Source organism: Aquarana catesbeiana, linkage group LG10, assembly GCF_042186555.1.
Source record: "Aquarana catesbeiana isolate 2022-GZ linkage group LG10, ASM4218655v1, whole genome shotgun sequence".
NCBI lineage: Eukaryota > Metazoa > Chordata > Amphibia > Anura > Ranidae > Aquarana > Aquarana catesbeiana.
Window position 1 is genome coordinate 57287081 of NC_133333.1, and position 24584 is coordinate 57311664.

Genomic DNA, 24584 nt, shown 5'->3' on the forward strand with positions numbered 1-24584 from the left:
CACCCGCAGCTATGGAGGCGGAGGTCTTATGGCGGATGCAGCAAGTGCTGACTGACCTTGATGAACCTGTTTCTGCATTGGATGATCTTGGATGGAGGAATGTGCCTGTCCAGCAGAATGCCAGAGAATCGGCAGTGGAAAATCTGAAGATTGCCATTCCCAAACCTGAAGTGCTGACAACAGGGCAGAGCTCTGCTAACCTCTGCCCAGCACTGATAGCATTTTCTGGGTTCCACGGAGAGGAGATGGTGAACCTTTATCCCCAGACACCAGTTGCAGAGACAGGGGATTTGATAGACTTTTCTGCTGAGGAAGAACAACCTGGTGAGCCTCCAGCAGAAGAAGAGCTGTTATTAGGGCCAAACTTCACTATGCTCTGCCCAGCACCAACAGAAGTATCTGTGAAGTCACAAGGAACTTCCCCAGCTGAAGCGCTGGCAACCGGACAGAGGGTCCAAGATCTCTGCCCTACACCTGCGGCGGTTCCGGAGGCTCAGGGTGGGAAGGAGGTGGTCACGTCCCAGCAGCAGATCAGGATACAGGGGGAGAAGGGAGAGGAGGTGTTCGTCATCCCTCCCCAACAGTTAGCCGGAGCAGATGGTGTGGGGTTTCCAGCAGAAGGGCTGGCAACAGGGCCGAGTCCTGCTGGACTCTGCCCTCAACTAACAGAGGATGGATGTCCTGTGAAGGTGGATGGGACTTCAATCTCCACCTGTATACCCCAGGGATGCTGGACAGCCGGCCCAGATCCCCAACAGCATGACGGAGTGAGCCCAGACACCCTGTCTTCTCTCCAGCGGCAGAAAGGACTCCAGGGAGAAGGGCCAGTCCAGGCCTCTCCCCAGCGGCAGATATGTTCTCTGAGAGAGGCAGAGGTGAGCTGGGTGAGTAATACTTTGTTTGGAACAATTTGTTTGGGGTACTGTGTGGGTACAGGCATTAGAGGACTGGAACTACTGATTAACTTCGGAGTCAACCCGTCTGGGGTCTCCTCCTGTGTTAGTCTCCTGCCGAAAGGGGAGAAATGTGACAGACCTAGCCGGGAAAGAGACTTTTGGAGGGGACTGTATGCTAGCCTCTTGCCGATCGATCTGGGGCCCTTGCATTTGGGGGAACGGTGCTCCTTGTGAGCTGTATGTCTGGGGACCCTGGATTTGCCATATTGGAATAGTGGCTGATTCATAATGCTGGGACAGATACTGTTAGGAGATGCTGATGTAAATTCCAACACCTGTCTGTCTATTGTCTGCTAAAATGTGTATTGTAAATAAGTCTGCTATGGGATCTAAGAGTCATTAGATCTCCATTGTTATTTGTGTTAATTAACTCTGCTATTGTGTGAAGAAGAGTCTACGTTGATTGTGATAATGTTGATTGGATTTTCTGAACTACAAGACGGCCAGTCTGGCCTAACGGTCATGTCTGAGTCATCTAGTCTGTCTAAATGGATTAGTTAATTAGCTCATGTTAATTAGGTTAATTAGGTTACAGCTGTATTGTTAGAGTAATATGAGCAGGAGGTCTGCACCTACACTTTGAGTGTATAAAAGCCTGTATTTTGTCAATAAAGAGAGAGTCCTGGTTGAACTTACATACAGCCTACCTGGTGTTTGTTCTGAGCTACACAACTGGGTTAGAACGGCACATAGCTGAAGTTCTAATCCCGGAGCATTGGATGACCGAACCATCAGACGTTGCAATCTGATTCAATAGCTGCAGAGGAGTGTCGGGAGAGTGGAATCGAGCGAGCAAGGGGCTCGTTACAACGTCCATTGATACCATGATGGGAGATTTTTTTTTTGTTTGATACATTTTTATTAAAGAAAGAAAATAGAGCAAAGATGTACATATATCACAAAATAGATACATTCTTGGAGATAGGACAACATAAGTTTCAGTGCTCACAGAATACAACGGTTATGTATAAGCCAAAAATCCAATAGATGTCTCTGGAGATAGACACAGTGCAAGTGTGATAACTAAATAAACTGAGGATTCTTTCTATGACCCCTTTCACACTGAGGCGCTTTTCAGGCACTTTCAAGTTAAAAAAAGCATATGAAAAGCTCACAAAAATCTATTTCCATTAAAATCAATTAATGCTTTCACATTGGGGCAGTGTGCTGGCAGAGCGGTGAAAAAACGCCCCTCTCCATTGAAATTAATGGAAAGCTCTTCAAAAGCACCTGAAAAGCTCTTCAAAAGCGCTCAGTGTTTTACTGGCAGTTTAGAAGTGCCTCAGTGTGAAAGGGGCCTATGTGAGCATTTGAATCAAACCATAATTAAGAGAAAACTTTGCCTTGGTTTAAAGAGAGTAAAGAAGAAGAGAGAGCAGTGAAGAAGGAATTGGGAAAAGTGGATGATGGGAAAGAAAATAGATGAGAAAAAGAGAAGTAAAGAAGGTAGGAGAAAAGATGGTGGGAGGGAGGGGAGGGGGTGGGGGTTGCTGGCATGCATGTCAATACATTGAAAAAGGTTGAGTTATTGAGATTTAAATGGCCAAGCTTGATTGAAAGACTTAAGGGGTTTGCATTATAAGGTCCTTATAGGAGGAGGTGGACTGAAACTTTATCCAGGAAGCCCAGGTTAGAGAATGTTTCTTGGAAGTACCTCTAATTTTGTGGGTAATACTCTCCATAAGGTGTACTTCATCAACCATATGTAGCCATACTTTTATAGAAGGGGTTGTTGGTTAGCCCCATAAAGAAGGAATTAAAGCTTTGGCAGTGTTCAAAAGATGAGGAATGAGTGAACGTCTGTATAAACTTATGGGAGTTTTCGTAGCATGGAAAAGGATAGTCCATGGGTCATTGGGTATATCGACATCCGAAATCTCTAAGATCAGATCGCGAATGGCATCCCAAAAAGGTCGAATGAGTGGATAAAACCACCAGATATGTGCATCAGTAGCTTTGTTCCCACAGTTCCTCCAACACAATGGGGAACTGGCGGGGAACATTTGGTGTAGTCTGGCTGGGGTGTAATGCCACCTGGTAAGCAATTTATAGTTGACCTCTGACATTTCTGAGGCCAGGGAGGAGGTATGGGCTAATTGTAGGATCTTATCTTTTTGGTTGTAAGTGAGGGAGGAGTGCAGGTCTATTTCCCATTTAGTCAAGAACCCATGATGGGAGATAGCACATGTTGACACACTGTGTGTTTAGGGGCTTTAGAAAAATAGATGTATGGAACTACACACATTTTAGGTATGGGATCATGGGGGAAATAAGAATGTTAAGGCCCAGTTTGTGGGCACCTTCAAATTTTGGGTTTTAGATTCTAAAAAACAGATAAACATTACGATTCACATTAGAGCAGTGATTTCCCAACTCTCCTCCTCAAGATGCAAACTCAGGTCATGTTTTCTTAATTTCTTGAATTTGGCACGTGATGTTGTTAGTCTCACTGTTAGTAATTCGCGAGTCATTTATAGACCGAGGAAAATCTAGAAAACAGGACTCGGTGGTGCACCTAAGGGAGTGGAGTGGAGAAACACTGAGTTCTGTCCCTAAACTTTCACATTTTAAAGTCATAAAAACATGGTAAGTAGTAAGGGCAAACAGGAGCCAACAAATGGAACAATAAACTTCATACCAGGCAAGAGTAAATTAGAATTTGGCAAGCATGTCCACAAAATATCTTGATTCGTAAAGCAGTGGCAGCCTCCTTGATTTTCTCCAGTTCCTTCAAACACTGCAACATATCTGCACTCATTGTGCCAATAGTACATCATAGAAGATCATGACCTAGTAAGAAGAGTAAAAAGTATTAAGAGAACGATGGTGAAGTGGCTGAGGCCCTACATAGTGAGTTATGATCAAGTCAAATTAAGGAAATACTTACCTACCCAGTCTATTGTTGCTTGCAACCTGCTTGCCCTTCAGACACCTACACTACTAAGAATGTACATACGGCAACTACTCTATAATCTTGGCCCTGGTGTGGGTCTCCCAAACTCGAGTACCTAGCAACACTCCCAGCTCCTTCCAACTCTTCCTTCTTCATGCTAATGTTAAGGCACTACATACTTTACTAATGTGTGGAGTGGGTGTTTGGTTTGGACATCTAAACACTCGACATGTATACACATTTGAAGCAAGAGTCCAAGAATACTTACTTGCGCAAACAAGAGGCTCCCGAATACTTTCTTCCTCTTCTGGTTTTCTTTAGCCCTCACTGTGACTCGCGTCAGGGGATTTGATGTCCAAAATGACAATGTCTGTGCTGAGTCCAGGAGACAGATCCCATGGCTCCAAAGAAACATCCTGGATGAGCTGACCACGCTCACTTTCCTCTAAAAAGAAACAATGCAACATTCATTAAGCCCCCCCAAGTCCCACCTGTTTCTAGCATCCATTTTGCTACATTAGTTGACCAACCTTGCACTTGGTCTGATGTCAATGTTTGCTCCTGACTAGTGGACTCCACCATGCTGCACTCTGGATGTTTTTCTGTGAAAAATGCATAAAAAAGGGAAGATGATGGCATTTTCCAGAGGGCAAACACTTGACAAGTGCCAACATTGAAAAAGTCCTGTAGTTGCCCCCCACCCCTCTTGTCTCCTATGGGATACGGGATATATGATAACCATCCTAGTAGGCGTGACTCTGTGTGACTGGGAGCCCTGGAGCCTCTCCTCTACCCATGTCTACACTGACAAGGCTGCATTAATGGGCACTGATGAGCCAGGCAGCAACCAGAAAGTGTTCTTTACCCTTTAAGTCCTGCCCTAAGCCCATGGCCTTTGGCCCACCTAGAAATACCCCTGTCGCTGGCTAAATGAGTGTGTTTGAAGTTGGCACTTACATCTTTGGGGGGAAGATGGCCTTCTTGCCTCCCCTGTTGTGGCCCAAGCGAGGGTAGCCTGCCTTCGTCCCTTGTGGTGGCTTGGCTAGAGCATCCTTTTTTGTGCCTCCCTGTTAAAAGAAAAAAAACAATAAGTACAAAAATGAAATGAATGTCCATAAACATGACCAAATAAGAATGTTCATATATGCTTTATATTTACCTTCATCTTTGGAATCCCAAGTCATACAAAGATTTTCTAAAAGCTTATATAGAATTGTCTAGAGCTACTTGGATGTAGCTACAGTGCAAAGCAGGGGGGATGCAGGTATCTTACATTGTTACATAGTTTATGAGGTTGAAAGGAAGACACTGATCCATCCAGTTTGTGTGTGTGTGGTTTTTATTCTGTAAAAATTCCCATAGTCCTGTAACTTCCTGAAGAAGACATCTAAAAGTTTTTAGTTGTCAACACTTTCAGCTAGTACCACTTCCTGAGGGAGTGAGTTCCATATTTTTACTGATCTAACAGTAAAGAACCCTTTTCTCAATCTAAGGTTAAACCTTCTATCCTCTAACCTCAAATCGTGGTCTGAGTGTCATCTTCAGAGACCTAAGAGTAAATAGTTTATTAAAGTTACTTGAGGTACCTTTAATATATTAGTACATTGTAGGGAATAATTGTAATCTATGTAACTGATCCTCATAGTTCAGGTTGAACCAGTGTTCTATAAAGGGGTAGAATTATTGATGTATCTATGGAATATATGCCTTTTTTAAAAGGAGAAGTATAGCCAAAGCTATTTTGTCTGAAAAAAGAAAAAAAAAAACAGCTATTTTGGCTGTACTTCACCTGTTGGTCACAGGAGTGCAGTTCGTTCCACATTCCTGTGACCCATTTTCAGCCGACAGCAGGCTAAAGTCCGCTGCTGGCTGAGCTGGCCGCTCCCACCTCCTCCACAGCCCAGTGCTCCAGTAAGCGCTGGAGGGGAAAAGCAGAGAGTCGGTGACTGACAGTCCCCCACTCTCTGCTAACTGAAGGCTTTCGCTCAGCTCTCAGTCTAGAAGAGCCAGGGACAGATGTAGCATCAGAGTTAGGTGAATATAATTTTTTTTACCTGAAACACCTTCTTCTCTTTTAATGCATGAGAGTATTTTGCTACCTTTGTTAGCTACAACTTGGCCTTGCATGCTATTGCTAAATCTGTGATCTGCAAGCACCCCGAGATCCTTTTCCATCACAGATTCTCGCAGAGAAGCCAATCCTAATGTGAATTTTTGGCACCCAAATGCATACCTTTACATTGCTCAGTATAGAACCTCATCTGTACCTCTCCAACCTCCTATTTTGTCTAGGTCTTTCTGTAATGATGCCACATCCTGTGCCAAATGTATTTTACTGCATAATTTGGTATCATCAGCAAACACTGAAATTAAGCTCCCAATTCCAACCTCTGTATCATTAATATACAAATTGAACAGCTTTGGGCCCAAGTCAAAACCCTGGGGCTCACTGCTTACAACTTTGGACCATTCAGAGTAATTTATCACTACTCACTGGGCCCGTTCATATAACCATATGTTTCCTATCCATGTACATACAATTTCATTAGCCCTAACTGACCTTATTTTATAGAATACATGTTTATGTGGAACAGTATTAAAGCCTTAGCAAAATCTAGATAATCTATAACACAACTGGAGGTGTCAGATGCTGAAGATTCCAGTGGTGGCTGTAGCACTCTTCAAGAGAACAAGGATCCACTGCAACAGAATCAGTGCTGTTCTTTTTGCAACCAGTGACACAGTGTTAATTTTAGTTCTAGTCTGTACACTATCAAAAAGACAATGATATCAGCATGCTTAAAGCATTTTTTCCTGAAATATGAGCCTATAGGGATACTTTACCCATGCCAATGAAAACTTGAGGCTGGGTTTCACATTTCATTTCATAAGAAATTTGATCATCTCCATCTAGTGGCTTTAATACAGTATTTTTCTGATTGAGGTAGTTCACGAAAATACCTCATTATGACCACTAGATGGAGCTGATGAGCAATTAGCATATTAGGTAAAATATGTGATTGTTAGTGCCAGTTAAGTGAATGCTTAAAGTGGTAGTTAAGCCACTATGTTATCATTACACAAACTTCCCTGTTTGCTAATGACAAGTGTCCCAGTGTCTGTGCTTTATAAATAAAATGCTGTTCTATACCTGATTTCAGAGTGCCGCTTGGTGCTCACGTAACCCGTCGACTCTCCCCTCTCCCTATCTACTAGCTACAGCGGGAGGGGCGGAGAATTCCCCACTGACATCAGTCGGAAGGGGAGGAGGAGAGAGGCGGCCGGTCACCTGAGCGCTGAGTGGTGCTCTGAAATTAGATATAGAATGACACTTTATTTATAAAGCACAGGAACTGGGACACCTGTAATAAGCAAACAGAGAAGTTTGTGTGAAAATTTAAGAGTAATTTTAGCAGCAGGAGGGGAGGGGCTGGCACCTGTAAGAGCTGACAGGAAAGGGGGTGAGGTCGGGGGAGAGCAGACAGGAGAGCTGCGGAGGACGGAGGCACGCAAACTGACCACGGTGTCAGGGCTCAGCAGGCGTGATAAACTGTGGTCAGTTTACAGGGGGGAGGGCAGAGCCAGGCAGGATCAGCCAGGTATTTCAGGTGATACAGGGGGGCAAATGACACAGCACAAGCACTGTGCTGTATAACATGCTTTAAAGGAACAAGATCAATATATATATATTTATTTATTTGTTTTTTAAGGGTAGCAAACACTTTAAGAAATATGTGAATTTTCTAAAACTAGAACCTAGTGTATTCAGTGCATTAATACACACTGTGGGGCCATTTTTAGACATGTTGCTGCTATAAGGACACCTGAATTACGATGGCCTTTTGAACAAACTTCATCACTATTTTAGTAAAAGCTAATTCTATAATGTGCTGTTGGAGGCAGTATGTAATCTGTTTTATAAGCATAACTATTTTTCAATACACCACAAAACGAGAGAAAGGAGAGTTGGTTTCATGCTTTCTGAGCTATAATAGCCTTCAGACCCCTCTCAACATCCTTGCACCTTGTACCCCTACAGTTCTCTTCCTGAATTTAGCCACAAATTTCCAGGGGTGGAGAGAGCAATTTGCACAAAATAAGGACAAGCTATCAAAATTTGTACATTTTAGGCTGCTCCCCCTAACCCCACAACCCAAGGCATGAGGCAGACAAATGCCACTATAGTAAATACAGATCTGCTAAAGTGCTCTAATAAAAGTACATATTTTCAGAATAGTTCCTGCAGGTGAGCGGAAGTTCAGAAGAGCAGAGTTCTGTGCTATAAAAATGTTATGAGTATTTTTATAATCCCAAATGCTGTGTCATGAAAGTATTGCATAATATCATAGTATCAGTGGGTTAATTGCTCATGTCAAAAGGATGTCTTGTTGTTGAATCTTTGCTCTCTGTGTGATTCATGGAGAGAGATAAAAACATAAGCTCCTTCCAGCATGCATTAAATTATCTTTCCTTTAACCACTTCAGCCCCGGAAGGATTTGCCCCCTTCTGGACCAGGCCATTTTTTGCGTAGCTTTAACTAATTGCCCGGTAATACAACGTTGTACCCAAACAAAATTTATGTCCTTTTTTCCCCACAAATAGAGCTTTCTTTTAGTGGTACTTGATCACCTCTGCAGTTTTTATTTTTTGCGCTATAAACAAAAAAAAGTGACAATTTTGAAAAAACACAATCTTTTATACTTTTTGCTATAATAAATATCCAAAAAACCCCCCAAAAAAACAAATTTCTTCATCAGTTTAGGCCAATATGTATTATTTTGCATATTTGTGGTAAAAAAATCGCAATAAGCATATAATAATTGGTTTGCGCAAAAGTTATAGCGTCTACAAAATAGGAGATAGATTTATGGCATTTTTATTATTTTTTTTTTACTAGTAATGGTGGCGATCTGTGATTTTTATCAGGACTGCGACATTGCGGCGGACAGATCGGACACTTTTGACACTTTTTTGGGACCATTGACATTTATACAGCGAATAGCCACTGATTACTACATAAATGGCACTGGCAGGGAAGGGGTTAACACTAGGGGGCAATCAAGGGGTTAACTGTGTTCCCTAGGTGTGTTCTAACTGTTTGGGGGGGATGGGGCTGACTAAGGGAGGAGACCGATTGGTGTTCCTATATACTAGGAACAGACGATCTGTCTTTTCTCCCCTGACAGGACGTGGATCTGTGTGTTTACACACACAGATCCACATTCCTGCTCTGTCACGAGCGATTGCGCCCGCCGGGCACGCGCATCGGTCCCAGGGACACGCGGCACACACGCATGCACAACTGCTAAATCATCTTAAAGGAGCAAAGAATACCTACGGCGATTTGCACAGCCGTGCCAACCTGCTGCAGTATAACTGCAGTGGCTGGTCGATTAGCAGTTAAAGAGAGATTTTTTTTAATTGCACTCCAGCTCATTAGTTAAAGTAGATATAAACACTAGCAAAATAGTTTTCTAAAGAACTGTGTATTATAAACAATTGTTTTAAATAAAAGATTATTTTTTACCTGTGCTTATTTCCTGCAGCCATTTCATGTCTTCATACATATACTTGAGGCAAAGGCTGCATGCCATTTTTCAGGGTGGGTTTCTGGATGGAGTTAACATTGAACAATGCCTATATAAACTAAGTTACAATGGCAGTTTACAGTGTCCACTGGAAGCCTGGATGCCAGAGGGACAACACAAAAATGCAATTGTGAGATACACGTAGAGCTTTGTCACCTATAACAGGAAGTGCTTGAACAAGGCCTTCCCTGCCAGTGTCATTTATACAGTAACAGTGCATTTTTTTAGCACTGGTCACTGTACTGGTGTCACTTAGTGTCAGATTTGTCCGCCGCAATGTCGCAGTCCCACTGAAAATCGCTGATCGCCACTATTACTAGTAAAAACAATGTAGCACTGACCCCCGAAGGAGCTGCTAGTATTTGATCGGGCCTGTTCTCTCTTCAAACACCCCTTGTTAATTTGGATCAATCCCCTTGACACAGCTGTAGTGCAGTGTTGTAATGAAGCTGATACAAACTATAATCCCACAATGTATAATACAGTTATAATGTACCTCTACCTGAGTATCTGTTGCTCCACCTGCAGGAGAAAAGACAACACTGCACACAAATTGTAATTAACCAGAATAATTTCTTTTACTAAACTGGTATTAAAGAGTAATTACAATGACTATACTGTTACACAAACATAGCGTGACAGCACAGTGAATATTCACAACAATCTTAACATGTATAATTTTCTTGTATAGACCCCCTGCTTGTGCGTCTCCAGGTGGGACCAATGTTCAGAGTGATAATACCTTAACTCCGAACACCTTCCCACCTCCAGCACACTGTAGCAAACACAAAGATACAGGAATATCAGTACCCCACAGTATAGTCACTAAGGAGCTCCCCCTGCTTTAACAATGCAGTTACTTTACTATTATGACTGAATTCAAGGCCTTGCAGTGATAGAAGTAGTCCTGTTATCTTCTGTCTTCTGCTAGCTAGAGTATCATAATACTTATAATCCACAGGATTTTTGGCCAATAGAACAGTGTAGAATGATGCACAGTAGTAATTTCAATCAGGTAAATTGGTTGGATACTCCTTCTCAAAGGGAACAAACTTCCAGCATCAGTTCCTGGCTAATGAAATCTAACTTGAAGCCTGTGCAAGTGTAACTCTTTCCAACTGAACTGTTCCGTTGGACTATCAGTCCCAGCAACACTTTGCAATCAATCTAAGTGTGTAAAATGTGATGCAAAATTGTGGGCGTTAGCCCTCTCACCGCACTGGTTCCAGACAGATGGATGTCTCCATTCCACAAGTTCTCAGTCTGGTTGGAGTTACTAGATGACCTGGAGTTCTCAGTTACCTCCGTCAAGGGTCTCTGGATCCTTCCCGATCCGGCCGCACTGCTGTTCCAGCACACTGTGGTGTGAACTTCTCCTCAGCTTTAAGTTTGCTCCGCGTAATGTAGGCCGCAGCTCTGTGGGACACACACATCCACAGAGCCCTGCTGGCAGGCCATGCGTCCCAGGAACAAGAGAAAGAAAATGGCCGCCCGGAACCTTTTATAGCCTACCCAGCATGCAGTTCAGTCTATTGGTGCTTATGGGAGGCATTGTGGGTAGGTCAAGTTAATGTGAAATGTACACAACAGTCACTTCCTTCCATCTTCTTATCTCCCAAGAAAGAAAACAAAACATAGTCCATTCATCATTTTGGCCGCTAGATGGAACCAAATACAAACTTATAATATTGCATATAAGACAACATAGCATTAAACAAATAATTGACCGCTGCAACAATAAAAAAATAAAGTCCATAAATCTATCCCATAGTTTGTAGACGCTATAACTTTTGCACAAACCAATCAATATATGCTTTTTGGGATTTTTTATTTTTACCAACATTTGTAGCAGAATACAAATTGGTCTAAACTGATGAACAAATTCGATTTTTTACATTTTTTTTTTTAATTGGATGTGTTTTATAGCAGAAAGTAAAAAATATTGTTTTTATTTAAAAATTGTCTGTTTTTTTGTTTATAGCGCAAAAAATAAAAACCACAGAGGTGATCAAATACCAACAAAGAAAGCTCTATTTGTGGGAAAAAAGGGACACCAATTTTATTTGGATACAGCATTGCACGACCGCGCAATTGTCAGTTAAAGCAACGCAGTATCGCAAAAAATGGCCTGGTCAGGAAGGGGGTAAAACCTTCCGGAGCTGAAGTGGTTAAGCTTATATGAGAGTTAAGTTTTTGATATGTATCCTGAGTTCAATAAATAATGACTTCCAGTTAGATAGTAGGCAGCATTGTGAATGTCCCAAGCACACTTACATACATGTCATTAAGCACATTTGTAAGCAGGTTAAAATAGCCAGTTAGGTACTGTCCCAGCTTTGGCGGGTTCTTCTCTGGGTCTAGCCCACGAAACCTGTGATATATAAATATGGGACAGTGGTTCGGTATGAGAGTTCAGGAGAGAGGCCCCCGAGAGAGATCCAGTAAAGAGGCTACAAGAAGTCCTCAGTAGAGAACTGAGAGGTCCAGGGCCTGTATCAAGTCGGATGCCCGTAAGGGAATGAGAAGGAGGACAATACCCATGAGGAACAGAAGGATGTTGCTCATTACTGCCTGGATGTAAAGTCATCAGAATCTGGGCTTCACTCCAAAGACACCAGCTCTGGAAGGATGCCTCTGTTGGACTCTGTGTTACATGATCATTACCTTTGCAGGTATGCCAGGGCAGCGCACAGTCTGTAGAGTTAGGGAATTAGGGAAGCATTATGCCCTTGAATGTTGGATTCTGTAACTGCCTTTGCACTTTTCTAAGCAAAGCATTTGAAAGATTGTCCCTGCCTGATCTGAAGTTACTCAAGGGGTGTAATGCAAGTAACCAGCACACATAGCCTACCGAGTGGGTCTTAAACTTATTGAGGTATGAAGACAGGGCCAGAGCTTCCATAAGGCGGCTTAAGCAGTTGCCTTATTGTGCTAGTGCTGCCAGGATGGGGGGGGGGGGGGGGACTCCCTTGCCCAGGCAGTCACTTGCACTGGTTGCACCTACCTGGAGGAACCGGCTTGTCGGCTCCCTTCCTCATGAGTGAGATTGGCAATGTATATAAATCCCTCCCTGCATGCACCAGGGGAAGCCCAGTGGAAAGGACTGAGTGTCTGCTGCTGTAAGCAGCGCCGCGATGCATTTGCAAGCAGAGGAAGAGAAGTGACTCCTCCCTTCCTGCACTATGAGAGCCAATAGGAAGGAGGCTGCCTGTGCCATCCAATGCCAGAGAGTGGGTGGGTCGCCAACGGGGCTCAAGTGCTAAAACATGAGCAAAAGTCAGAAAGAATCAGAAATGGGCTGTAACGCACCTCAGCGCTCAAGAAAGTTACTCCTGATGCATTTTTGCAGCGTAGTACTATGCATACTGAGCAGGAAATCTGAGTAAAATTAGCCCCATCATTGGTGTCACTGGCAGTAATCTCACATGTGCCTCATTTAAAGTCCCACTTACCCTTCCTATTTAATATCTGTGCTACACAGTCAGCCCATCAAAGCCCAAGAGTCTGGTAATCTGGATGATGGAAATGTAAAAGAAAGACAAGAACAAGAAGATGATGAGCAACCTTCAACATCATGTGCACGCTGTTTACCTTGAAAAGACTATTGATGCAGAAGGATCAACTGATAAAGAAACAGGAGAACTGGTGCAGGAGGAACTATGTTCTACTTTGGAACCTCTTGATTTGTCTGATCCAGCTGATTGGCCAACTGTTTTCACAACACCATTTGGAGATGCTATTGTCAGGAAAGGTCCTGCCAAGTAAGCAACACATTTTGTTTTCCACAAAGATGCATCCAATAGAGAATTTACTAAAGCAAATTACAAGCGGAGGCTGCTAAACAGAGAAGAAACCTTTAGCAACTGGGTGGTTTCTTCTGGTAAGTTGGGCAAAGTTTTTTTTTTTTGTTGTAGGTTATTTGCAACTAAAATAACTACAAAATTGTCACGTGAAGGTTGTCATGGTTGAAGGAACTTGTCTCGTATTCTTTCCATCCATGAAATGTCTCACTCTCATCTTGTTGCCATAAGAGACTGGAATGGAAGGCTTGAATCTGGAAAAACAATAGATGCGGCTTACCAGAGATTTTTGACAGCAGAGAAACAGCATTGGCAAAATGTTGTTGAGCGTCTTGTAAGTATAGTACAATTCCTTGGTCGCCAGTGCTTGTCTTTCAGAGGAAGCAGAGATACATTACACAGTGAAAATAATGGAAATTATCTGCAACTCGTGGAAATGCTGGCCACTTTTGATACAGTTGTGCAGGACCTCTCAAGAGAATCACAAATAAGGAATATTTCCAACATTATTTGGGAAAGGACATTCAAAATGAACTAATCAACCTTATAGCCAAAATGCTAAGTATTATTCAATTATACTTGATTGCACCCCAGACATTACTCTTTTGAACAAATTACTATAATTGTTAGATTTTTGCATCAGCTGGAAAGGGTGGTACACAACAAGGAGGGAATAAATCTGCTGAGCTTTAGGGCTTACAGCGCCAGCTCACCAAAATAATTCCTCTGAAAGTCAAGAAACAAGGTAATAACAAATATGCAGCACGTTATAAACACTTCCTTTCAGAGATAATACTTTCCCCCTAGAGATTAATACAACTAAACAGAGGTAACCTGGCTGAGCTACAACGGCTCTAGTAATGAGAGCTTAGGCCTAGAGATGATGGTACCCCTTGGGCCCTTGTATAACTCTAATATTAATGTCTTCATTGCAGATCTGATGTTCGTCACCGGTATGTCGGAGCACGTTAATTGCAATCCAATTAGATGTAATGGGATTTACTAAGTTCATTGTAGAGAGTGAAATTAAAGCACTTAAGCACTGCATTCTGCTAAATTCAGGAAAGTGTTCATAGGGTGGGTGTGTCTGATGCAAAGTGTCCCAGCGATACCGTGACAAGAGTGCAGATAAAAGATGGGTAATTAGCCCTCTCACTGACAACCAGGTAAATGTGATGTCTTCTGAACAGCTTCTGGTGTAGCGAGGCTTCTACAGCGAATCCACCGATTTGATCTTCCTTTTTGCAGTTTCACACACTGACTAGCTGGTCACTGTAGTTATGTCCGATGGCGACCAGCGGAGCTAGGCTCTTCTGGCGTGGGTGGGCAGATGTTACACTGCATGATAGGCCGCAACCTCTCTCTCCCTGCACGGAGAGGTCCATCTCGTATCAAGCCCAGGAGGATGAGAGCGACGGGCGGGTCTCTGGCTTCTTTTATAGCTCTTCCCAGCAATGCCTCTGATGGTAGCAAAGAGCTATGGGATATGTGGTCCAGATGCATAGGCAGACTGAACAGTTATCAGTCTGATGAATTACCCATCCCATAGTTTCTTTAACCGGAATCACAAATATGATTTCATTTAATAGCCCTGGGCACTAAGGGACATGCAATGCATAAAGATACCGGAGGATTGCCGCAAATTGCTACATCCTCCCCCACTTGAAAGTCTTTGGTCCCTAAAGACAGGACACAACCTATGAAATAACTTTACTGTATTGTAAAATTGAAGGATTAATCATCTGGAAGACTAGAAGCTGCAACAGCTAACAACTGACCCAAAGAAGGATCTTCTAACAGCAGATTATATACATTTTCAGGTGAAGTCATATTAATTTGTGACAGGCCAATAACAAGTCAGTGGCCCACCCAGTAGTGTCAGGGGGTGGATCAAGGTCATACTTCATTACAGGTTCAATAAAGAGGGCAAGTGCTTGACTGGAACGTTGAGCAGTAGGTATAAGTTCATCAGAGTTTTCTCCCAGGGTATCATACGTCAGTCCTTTTGGAGGACATATCTCACGTCTTAACCTGGAGTAGATATTTTCCAATGACTCTGGTTCCGATTCTGTTCCCCAGAGACTGCATCCGGGTTCAGGTTCAGGCTTTAATTCAGGTTCTGGTTCAGGTTCTGGTTAAGGTTCTGGTTCTGGTTCAGGATCAGGTTCCATTTCCCTTTCTACTGTATTAATGGGATGGGTGGAAGTCTCTGTCACACTGTGTGCTTCATTGGGTTTAATCTTGACTTCCTCATTTCTCCATGATGAGTAATGGTCCATTGTCTCAACCTCCTGTAAAGGGAGACGCGTCTTCCTCCTAAGGGATCTATTCAATATTCCTATCGCACATGTTCCTGGTAAAATGGCACATAAAATGGTGGGTGCTGCAGTGATTACCAGTTGGGTTCTGGAAGCATCAAGCAAACGTACATCTTCGCCAGCACACCATGGATCAACAAAAAGTTGTCCAAAAAGGTTTTAATGAAAAGAAGTTACATCACAAAGAAAGGTGCAATGTTTCGGAGCCGCGCAGGACCCCTTCGCCAGGCATGTGATAAGGTGCAATAGTGTCAGACACAATATATATATATATATATATATATATATACAGTGGTCACCAATCAAAAAACATGTGCAGAATGAAAAAAAGTGCACACCCCCTCCCTCTGACGTCAGGATTACGTCAGAATCCTGCCATAAAGTATTAAAAACTATTAGGTATATAAGTGACATGAATGGCTAGAGCTACTAACACATAAAAATCATGGAGTGCGGATCGCATCTCTAGCATAAGCCTAATGTTGCCCGATCAGCTGCATTAGCTAGATGCGCCCGCGCAGGGCATAATGTTTCTAGGACCCAGTGACTCATTGTCAGCTGGAAGCCCATGCCGCCTATCACATAGTGCCACATATGCCGCGCATGCGCACGTCTCCCTGGCAACAGAAAGATGAGAAGGATGCCTGACAGCAGGGCTGCCGTCGCCACGGAAACCAGTGACGTATGGTCGGCGCTGCGCCAGGTATCCAAGGAGAGGTGTGCGTGTGTGCAAGAGCGAGGAAATGAAAAGCGATAAACAAAGAAAAGTGAAATAAGGGGGTGGAGAAGACAGTGATGAGAAAGGGAAAAAGGGGAAAAAATGTGAAAGGAGGAACAACAGAAGAAGAAAAAGAAAGGGGAAGAATAGAGATGAGGCAAAGGAGGAGAACAAACACGGAGTGTAAAAAAAACATGTAACGACAGAGGGGAGAAAAAGAAGGGAAAAGGTGAAAATCAGTGAAAAAGAGATGTCAAAGGGGAAAAGTGAATAGAAACCAAAGGAAAAGAGGGGGGGGGGGGAGCGAGGGAGGAGGGGAAGGGTATGGGAAAGAATCGGACGGGGGGGAGGGGGTGGGCAGGAGAGAGGGAAGGAGGGGAAGAAGGGGGGAATGGGAAACAGGAAGAAGAAAAGGAAACAAACAAAGACTAAAGAGAAAGAAGAATGAACAAAAGGTGTAAGGAACCCTAAACTGCAATAATAAATATGGTATCATGGGAATAAGGATAAAAGTGCATTAATTTGTGTGAGAACACACCATGTATATCACAGCGGGAGCCTAAGGTTGCATAAGAAGGACCATCTATTGAAAAAGTAAATAAGGAAGAGAAACACATGGCGTTAAACCATAAAGGACTATGAAGTAATAAAAAATATAAATCAGTTAAGGCGCCCGCTACATGGGTATCAATCACAGATAGGTACAAAACGTGAGAAAAAGACAGGAAAGGATAAAGACCCACAAAAGGAAAGAAAGATAATAAGTATAAGGTATGTCTTATATCTGATGAGGCATCGCCTAGACGAGGCGTAAACAACAATTAAAAATATATGTTGTAAATCATGACGATAACCAAGCCATAGACGAAAAAAACAAGAATAAAGAGGAAGTCATCATCTGTCATCAATGAAACATGTGAAAGAAAAATTAGTATTGAGCCCACCAGGGTGTACCGTGCCTAGAGTATGTATCCAGTAGGCCTCACGGCGGAGGAGTAACCGATCACGATCACCACCCCTATGAGGTGGCTTGACCTGTTCAATCACCATCCCACGGAGTTGATGGGTTTGGTGTTTGGCTGTCACAAAGTGCATTGCTACAGGTTTGTTGGGGTCAGCCTGCTCACCCTTCTCAGTTTTTGCCAGGGCAACCTTAATGTCACTTCTGTGCTTCTGGAATCGCTTTTTGAACGGGCCAACAGTCTATCCCACATATGTTAATGTACAGGGGCATTTCAACAAGTACACGCAGTGATCAGTGTTGCAATTGAAATACTCACGTATCGGGTAACGATTACCCATGCGTGGGTGTGCAAAATGCGTACCACAAATAAGTGAGTTACATACGTTACAGTTATAACATTTGTAGCAACCTGTTTTCTGTGATATCTTAGGTACCATTTTGGTGTACTTGTGTCTAGGATCTGCTTGTATCAAATGGTTGTGCAGCGTTCCCCCCCCGTTTGTATGCTATCATGGGTCTGGCCCTGGTGGTGGGTCCTAAGGATCTATCGGATTCTAAGATATTCCGGTTCCGTTCGATAGCACGTCTAATCGCACCCGATTCCTAATTGAACGTGTGTACAAACAATGGGCGAGTGATAGGGTTGGGGGTTCTGGTACGCCTATTTAGGGCTTTGTTGAGAGCTTGGTCGAGTACCAATGTAGGATACCCGCGCTCCAAAAATTTGTTGTACATAATCTCTAATTACTTCTTTCTGTCATTTTCGTCAGAACAGATGCGTAGTACCCTAGCAAATTGTGAGATGGGCAGGTTTCTGCGTAAATGCGCAGGATGTGCACTCTGAAAATGGAGTAAGGTGTTCCTGTCGGTGGGTTTAGTATATAAGAATGTAGTGATGGTACCCTGGTTATTGGTGATGAGCACATCAAGGAATGAGATACGATCACAAGAAAATTCAGGATTGAACACTATTCCTGGAAAAATACTAATGCCAATTTCTTACACAGTGACCATCCTCGCATGCCAGTCATCTATGGATTACCGAAAATCCATAAGGGCATCCTACAATTCAAGTTTCGACTCATAGTCTCTGGTACAGGTGCCATCACTCAACCGTTGGCCCAGGTTATTGATTTCTACTTACAGCCTCTCGTAAAGGATCTACCTGCCTATACTCGGGACCCAAGTGACTTTCTAGAGAAACTAAGGCCCTTCCTGATACTCCAGAATGACTGGAAATTTGCCACAATGAACATCTCATCCTTATACACTTGCATAACAAACTCGGCCGGCCTGCGGGCCGTTGAACATTTTTTTGCCAAATGGGACTCTCCCGGGGTACCATGTGGGTATATACTCGAATGTCTTGAGTTCATCCTCACTAACAACCATTTTATGTTCAAGGGAAAGACATACACACAAATACGGGGTACAGCCATGGGGAGCTCGGCAGCACCCTCATTTGCCAACTTGTTTGTTGGTTATCTTGAAGAACAACATATTTACCCATCCCCTCTGTTCCACAAGTGTGTAGTGAAGTGGATGAGGTACATTGATGACATTTTCCTCATTTGGTCAGGGAGTGAGGATGATTTCATTATGTTCATTGGCTTTCTCAATAGTATTTTTCTAGGAATAGTGTTCAATCCTGAATTTTCTTGTGATCTTATCTCATTCATTGACGTGCTCATCACCAATAACCAGGGTACCGTCACTACAACCTTATATACTAAACCCACCGACAGGAACACCTTGCTCCATTTTCAGAGTGCACATCCTGCGCATTTACGCAGAGCCCTGCCCATCTCACAATTTTCTAGGGTACTACGCATCTGTTCTGACGAAAATTACAGAAAGAAGTAATTAGAGATTATGTACAACAAATTTTTGGAGCGCGGGTATCCTACATTGGTACTCGACCAAGCTCTGGACAAAGCCCTAAATAGGCGTACCAGAACCCCCAACCCTATCACTCGCCCATTGTTTGTACACACGTTCAATCAGGAATCGGGTGCGATTAGACGTGCTATCGAACGGAACCAGAATATCTTACAATCCGATAGATCCTTAGGACCCACCACCAGGGCCAGACCCATGATAGCATACAAACGGGGGAGGACACTGCGTGACAATTTGATACAAGCAGATCCTAGACACAAGTACACCAAAAAGGTACCTAAGATATCACAGAAAACAGGTTGCTACAAATGTTATAACTAACGTATGTAACTCACTTATTTGTGGTACGCATTTTGCACACCTACGCATGGGTAATCAATACCCGATACGTGAGTATTTCAATTGCAACACTGATCACTGCGTGTACTTGTTGAAATGCCCCTGTACATTAACATATGTGGGAAAGACTGTCGGCCCATTCAAAAAGCGATTCCAGAAGCACAGAAGTGACATTAGGGTTGCCCTGGCAAAAACTGAGAAGGGTGAGCAGGCTGACCCCAACAAACCTGTAGCAATGCACTTTGTGACAGCCAAACACCAAACCCATCAACTCCGTGGGATGGTGATTGAACGGGTCAAGCAACCTCATAGGGGTGGTGATCGTGATCGGTTACTCCTCCGCCGTGAGGCCTACTGGATACATACTCTAGGCACGGTACACCCTGGTGGGCTCAATACTAATTTATCTTTTACATGTTTCATTGATGACAGATGATGACTTCCTCTTTATTCTTGTTTTTTTCGTCTATGGCTTGGTTATCGTCATGATGTAAAACATATATTTTTAATTGTTGTTTACGCCTCGTCTAGGCGAAGCCTCATCGGGTATAAGACATACCTTATACTTATTATCTTTCTTTCCTTTTGTGGGTCTTTATCCCTTCCTGTCTTTTTCTCACGTTTTGTACCTATCTGTGATTGATACCCATGTAGCGGGCGCCTTAACTGATTTATATTTTTTATTACTTTATAGTCCTTTATGGTTTAACGCCATGTGTTTCTCTTCCTTATTTACTTTTTCAATCGATGGTCCTTCTTATGCAACCTTAGGCTCCCGCTGTGATATACATGGTGTGTTCTCACACAAATTAATGCACTTTTATCCTTATTCCCATGATACCATATTTATTATTGCAGTTTAGGGTTCCTTACACCTTTTGTTCATTCTTCTTTCTCTTTAGTCTTTGTCTGTTCCCTTTTCTTCTTCCTGTTTCCCATTTCCCCCTCCTTCCCCTCCTTCCCTCTCTCCTCCCCACTCCCCCCCCCCCCCGGTCCAATTCTTTCCCATACCCTTCCCTTCCTCCCTTGCTCCCTCCCTCTTTTCCTTTGGTTTCTATTCACTTTTCCCCTTTGACATCTCTTTTTCACTGATTTTCACCTTTTCCCTTCTTTTTCTTCCCTCTGTCGTTACATGTTTTTTTACTCTCCGTTTTTGTTCTCCTCCTTTGCCTCATCTCTATTCTTCCCCTTTCTTTTTCTTCTTCTGTTGTTCCTCCTTTCATATTTTTTCCCCTTTTTCCCTTTCTCATAACTGTCTTCTCCACCCCCTTATTTCACTTTTTTTGTACAGGGCGGGTTACGAACGTCTTGCAGCACCTCTAACAAAGGGAATTTGCTAACTTTTGGCATGCTTGATTTGTTCATTTGAAATGTGAGTACATTTGTCTATTAAGTTTTAATAAAAGTTCTCCTATGGTTTTACGCGATGGGCATACCTTCTTTCCTTTACATGTAATTACTACACCACAATACGCAAGTAAAGTTTGGGGGATATCCTTGATTGTTGCACAGTGGCAGACACTGTGACCGCGCATACCCCTGCATGGGAAAGGAGAATCCGGTGAGTGCAAGCATTGTCAGAGCATGCAGACAAGGCACTAATTAAAGAAACCAGCACCTGGATAAGAAGCTTTCCTACAGATATTTGACCCTCAAAGATTGAACACTACAAAATACTCCAAAAAGAACTTGTTTTTTTCATAAACTGAACTTTTCCTATCCAACCAATACTGGTCACAGCACAAGAGTCACTATTTATGATGGATATTTTGCACAATGTTGTATGGATTTGTATGATTTAACACTGGTCACTTTAGTGATGCTGCACTATGCACTTTTGTTGAATAATTGAAGCACCTTATGTTGCAATTGTACCTTTAACAGTAAGGACTTGGCACCAGTCACATATTTATTCATTTTTGGCACACACACTTTAGGAATTATAAAGTCATTTTAAAGAGAGGTTTTTTTTTTTTTTTTTGTCTCCATAAGGGCAGCACCATACTATTCCTGTTTTCCTTTTTTTTTTTTAAACACTTTCCACCTAGATGATATTACATCTATATCCACAACTACTTTATTACTTAACTTAAAGGGCACAATGCACCTTTGTTGAACAATTGGAGCACCAGTTGTTGTATTTTCATTTTGAATAGAAATATTCACCACCAGTCAGTTTTATTCAATTTTTGAACATATACAGGTTTTAGAAGCAATTCTATAAGGATACTAGGCAATACATTCACTACAAAGAAAGAAAAAAAAAAAAAAAAAATTTTTGTCTCCATAAGGGCAGCGCCATACTACTCCTGCTTTTTTACCATTTTTTAATACTTTCCACTTAGGTGGTATTGTATGTGTAGAGGCAGCAGCCATATCCATAACTAAAACATTCAATTCATTGCGCGGATTTACCCCATACACCTACAAAGCATTATATGCACTACTTATCATCAGGGGATATAGCAAAAAAGTCCCCAAAAAAGCCCATCAAAGGGCTAAAGTGAACACACGTGAGTCATTCATTTTTAAAACAAACACGCGTGAGACTAACTCCACAACAAAATACAACAAATAATCGCTTTGCACCCGCCGCTCCCCTCTTTGGAGCGCTTGGTGGAAAGGGGACTTTTAAATGTGGTCATTGTGACCAATGCCCATAGATTAGGGAAGGCACAGGTTGTCCCCTACCAAGAGAAGGCTACCACAAATCTAAAACGTATGCAGATTGGTGTACTATTGGTATTGTCTATCTTGCAATGTGCCTATGTGGCGCATTTTACATTGGGAAGACGAAATGCCCATTTGCCAAACGCATAAAGGACCATCTTTATTACCTAGAAGCGGGACTATTATTCACCCCAATATGCAAACATGAGGGATTAAATCATAGTTAACATACATATAATTTTTTGCATTAGAGGTGATCTCAGAATCAGAGAGGGGAGGAGACTTCGATAAAAAGATTCTCCAGAAATAAACTAGATTGATCTTTAATCAAAGAGCCACTTACCCACCTGGGCTAAACACAGCCTTATCGTTCAAACCCTTTTTGTAACTTTAGACCTATATATAGGGTATATATGGCTTCAGTAATTTATCAAAGTATATTATTACCCTGTATGGTAATGCTTCCCCTGGTTTTATAAGTGTTATAAGTTTTCAACAATATGAATTAAATATACAGTATCTCACAAAAGTGAGTACACCCCTCACATTTTTGTAAATATTTTATCTTTTCATGTGACAACACTGAAGAAATGACACTGCTACATTGTAAAGTAGTGAGTGTAGATTTGCAGTCCCCTTAAAATAACTCAACACACAGCCATTATTGTCTAGACCACTGGCAACAAAAGTGAGTACACCCCTAAGTGAAAATGTCCAAATTGGGCCCAATTAGCCATTTTCCCTCCCCGGTGTCATGTGACCCATTAGTGTTACAAGGTGGCAGGTGTGAATGGGGAGCAGGTGTGTTAAATTTGGTGTTATCGCTCTCACTCTCTCATACTAGTCACCTGAAGTTCAACATGGCACCTTATGGCAAAGAACTCTCTAAGGATCTGAAAGGAAGAATTGTTGCTCTACATGAAGATGGCCTAGGCTATAAGAAGATTGCCAAGACCCTGAAACTGAGCTGAAGCACAGTGGCCAAGACAATACAGCGGTTTAACAGGAAAGGTTTCACTCAAAACAGGCCTCGACATGGTCAACCAAAGAAGTTCAGTGCACATGCTCAGGGTCATATCCAGAGGTTGTCTTTGGTAAATAGATGTATGAGTGCTGCCAGCATTGCTGCAGAGGTTGAAGGGGTGGGGGATCTGCCTTTCAGTGCTTAGACCATAGGCTGCACACCGCATCAAATTGGTCTGCATGGCTGTCATCCTAGAAGGAAGCCTCTTCTAAAGATGATGCACAAAAAAGCCTGCAAACAGTTTGCTGAAGACAAGCAGACTAAGGACATGGATTACTGGAACCATGTCCTGTGGTCTGATGACATCAAGATAAACTTATTTGGTTCAGATGGTGTCAAGCATGTGTTGCGGCAATCAGGTGAGGAGTACAATGACAAGTGTGTCTTGCCTACAGTCAAGCATGGTGGTGGGAGTGTCATGGTCTGGGGCTGCATAAGTGCTGCCGACACTGGGGAGCTACAGTTCATTGAGGGAACCGTGAATGCCAACTGTGCCATGTACTGTGACATATTGAAGCAGAGCACGATTCTCTCCTATTGGAGACTGGGCCGCAGGACAGTATTCCAACATGATAATGACCCCAAACACACCTCCAAGATGACCACTGCCTTGCTAAAGAAGCTGAGGGTATAGGTGATGGACTGGCCAAGCATGTCTCCAGACCTAAACTCTATTGAGCATCTGTGGGGCATCCTCAAACGGAAGGTGGAGGAGCGCAATGTCTCTAACATCCAACAGATCCATGATGTTGTCATGGAGGAGTGGAAGAGGACTCCAGTGGCAACCTGTGAAGCTCTGGTGAACTCCATGCACAAGAGAGTTAAGGCAGTGCTGGAAAATAATGGTGGCCACACAAAATATTGACACTTTGGGCCCAATTTGGACATTTTCACTTAGGGGTGTACTCACTTTTGTTGCCAGCAGTTAAGACATTAATAGCTGTGTGTTGAGTTATTTTGAGGGGACAGCAAATTTACACTGTTATACAAGCTGTACACTCACTACTTTACATTGTAGCAAAGTGTCATTTCTTCAGTGTTGTCACACGGAAAGGTATAATAAAATATTTGCAAAAATGTGAGGGGTGTACTCACTTTTGTGAGATACTGTAATATGTGATCAAGTATGCTTATCCTATGGGAAACATTTACTGTACCACATAATAACTGATACATAACCAATGTTTGCACTCTGATCCGGATCTAATTTGATTATTGATGTCATTTTTCTTGTGGTTCATTGCTACATGTACTGTATTTGATCAGTTAGCTTTGATTATTATTATCCCTTGATTATCTCATTATTGCCTATTATTTCCTCCAATGTTGTTTCCCCCCTCCCCCCCACTTCTCCCAGCATTTACCTCCCCCCTCCTCTTTTTTAGTTCTACTTTAAGTGTATCTTTATGTTGCC

General features: G+C 42.6%; 1 long non-coding RNA gene across 1 annotated transcript; it reads right to left on the reverse strand.

Annotated features, from left to right (window-relative positions):
- Positions 1-4139: 4139 nt before the first annotated feature.
- LOC141110035 (uncharacterized) lies at positions 4140-4918 on the reverse strand. Its single transcript, XR_012236214.1, has 3 exons — positions 4807-4918; positions 4380-4451; positions 4140-4294 (listed from the first exon to the last, which is right to left on the reverse strand). It is a non-coding gene; the product is annotated as an uncharacterized lncRNA (long non-coding RNA).
- Between the last annotated feature and the right edge of the window lie 19666 nt (positions 4919-24584).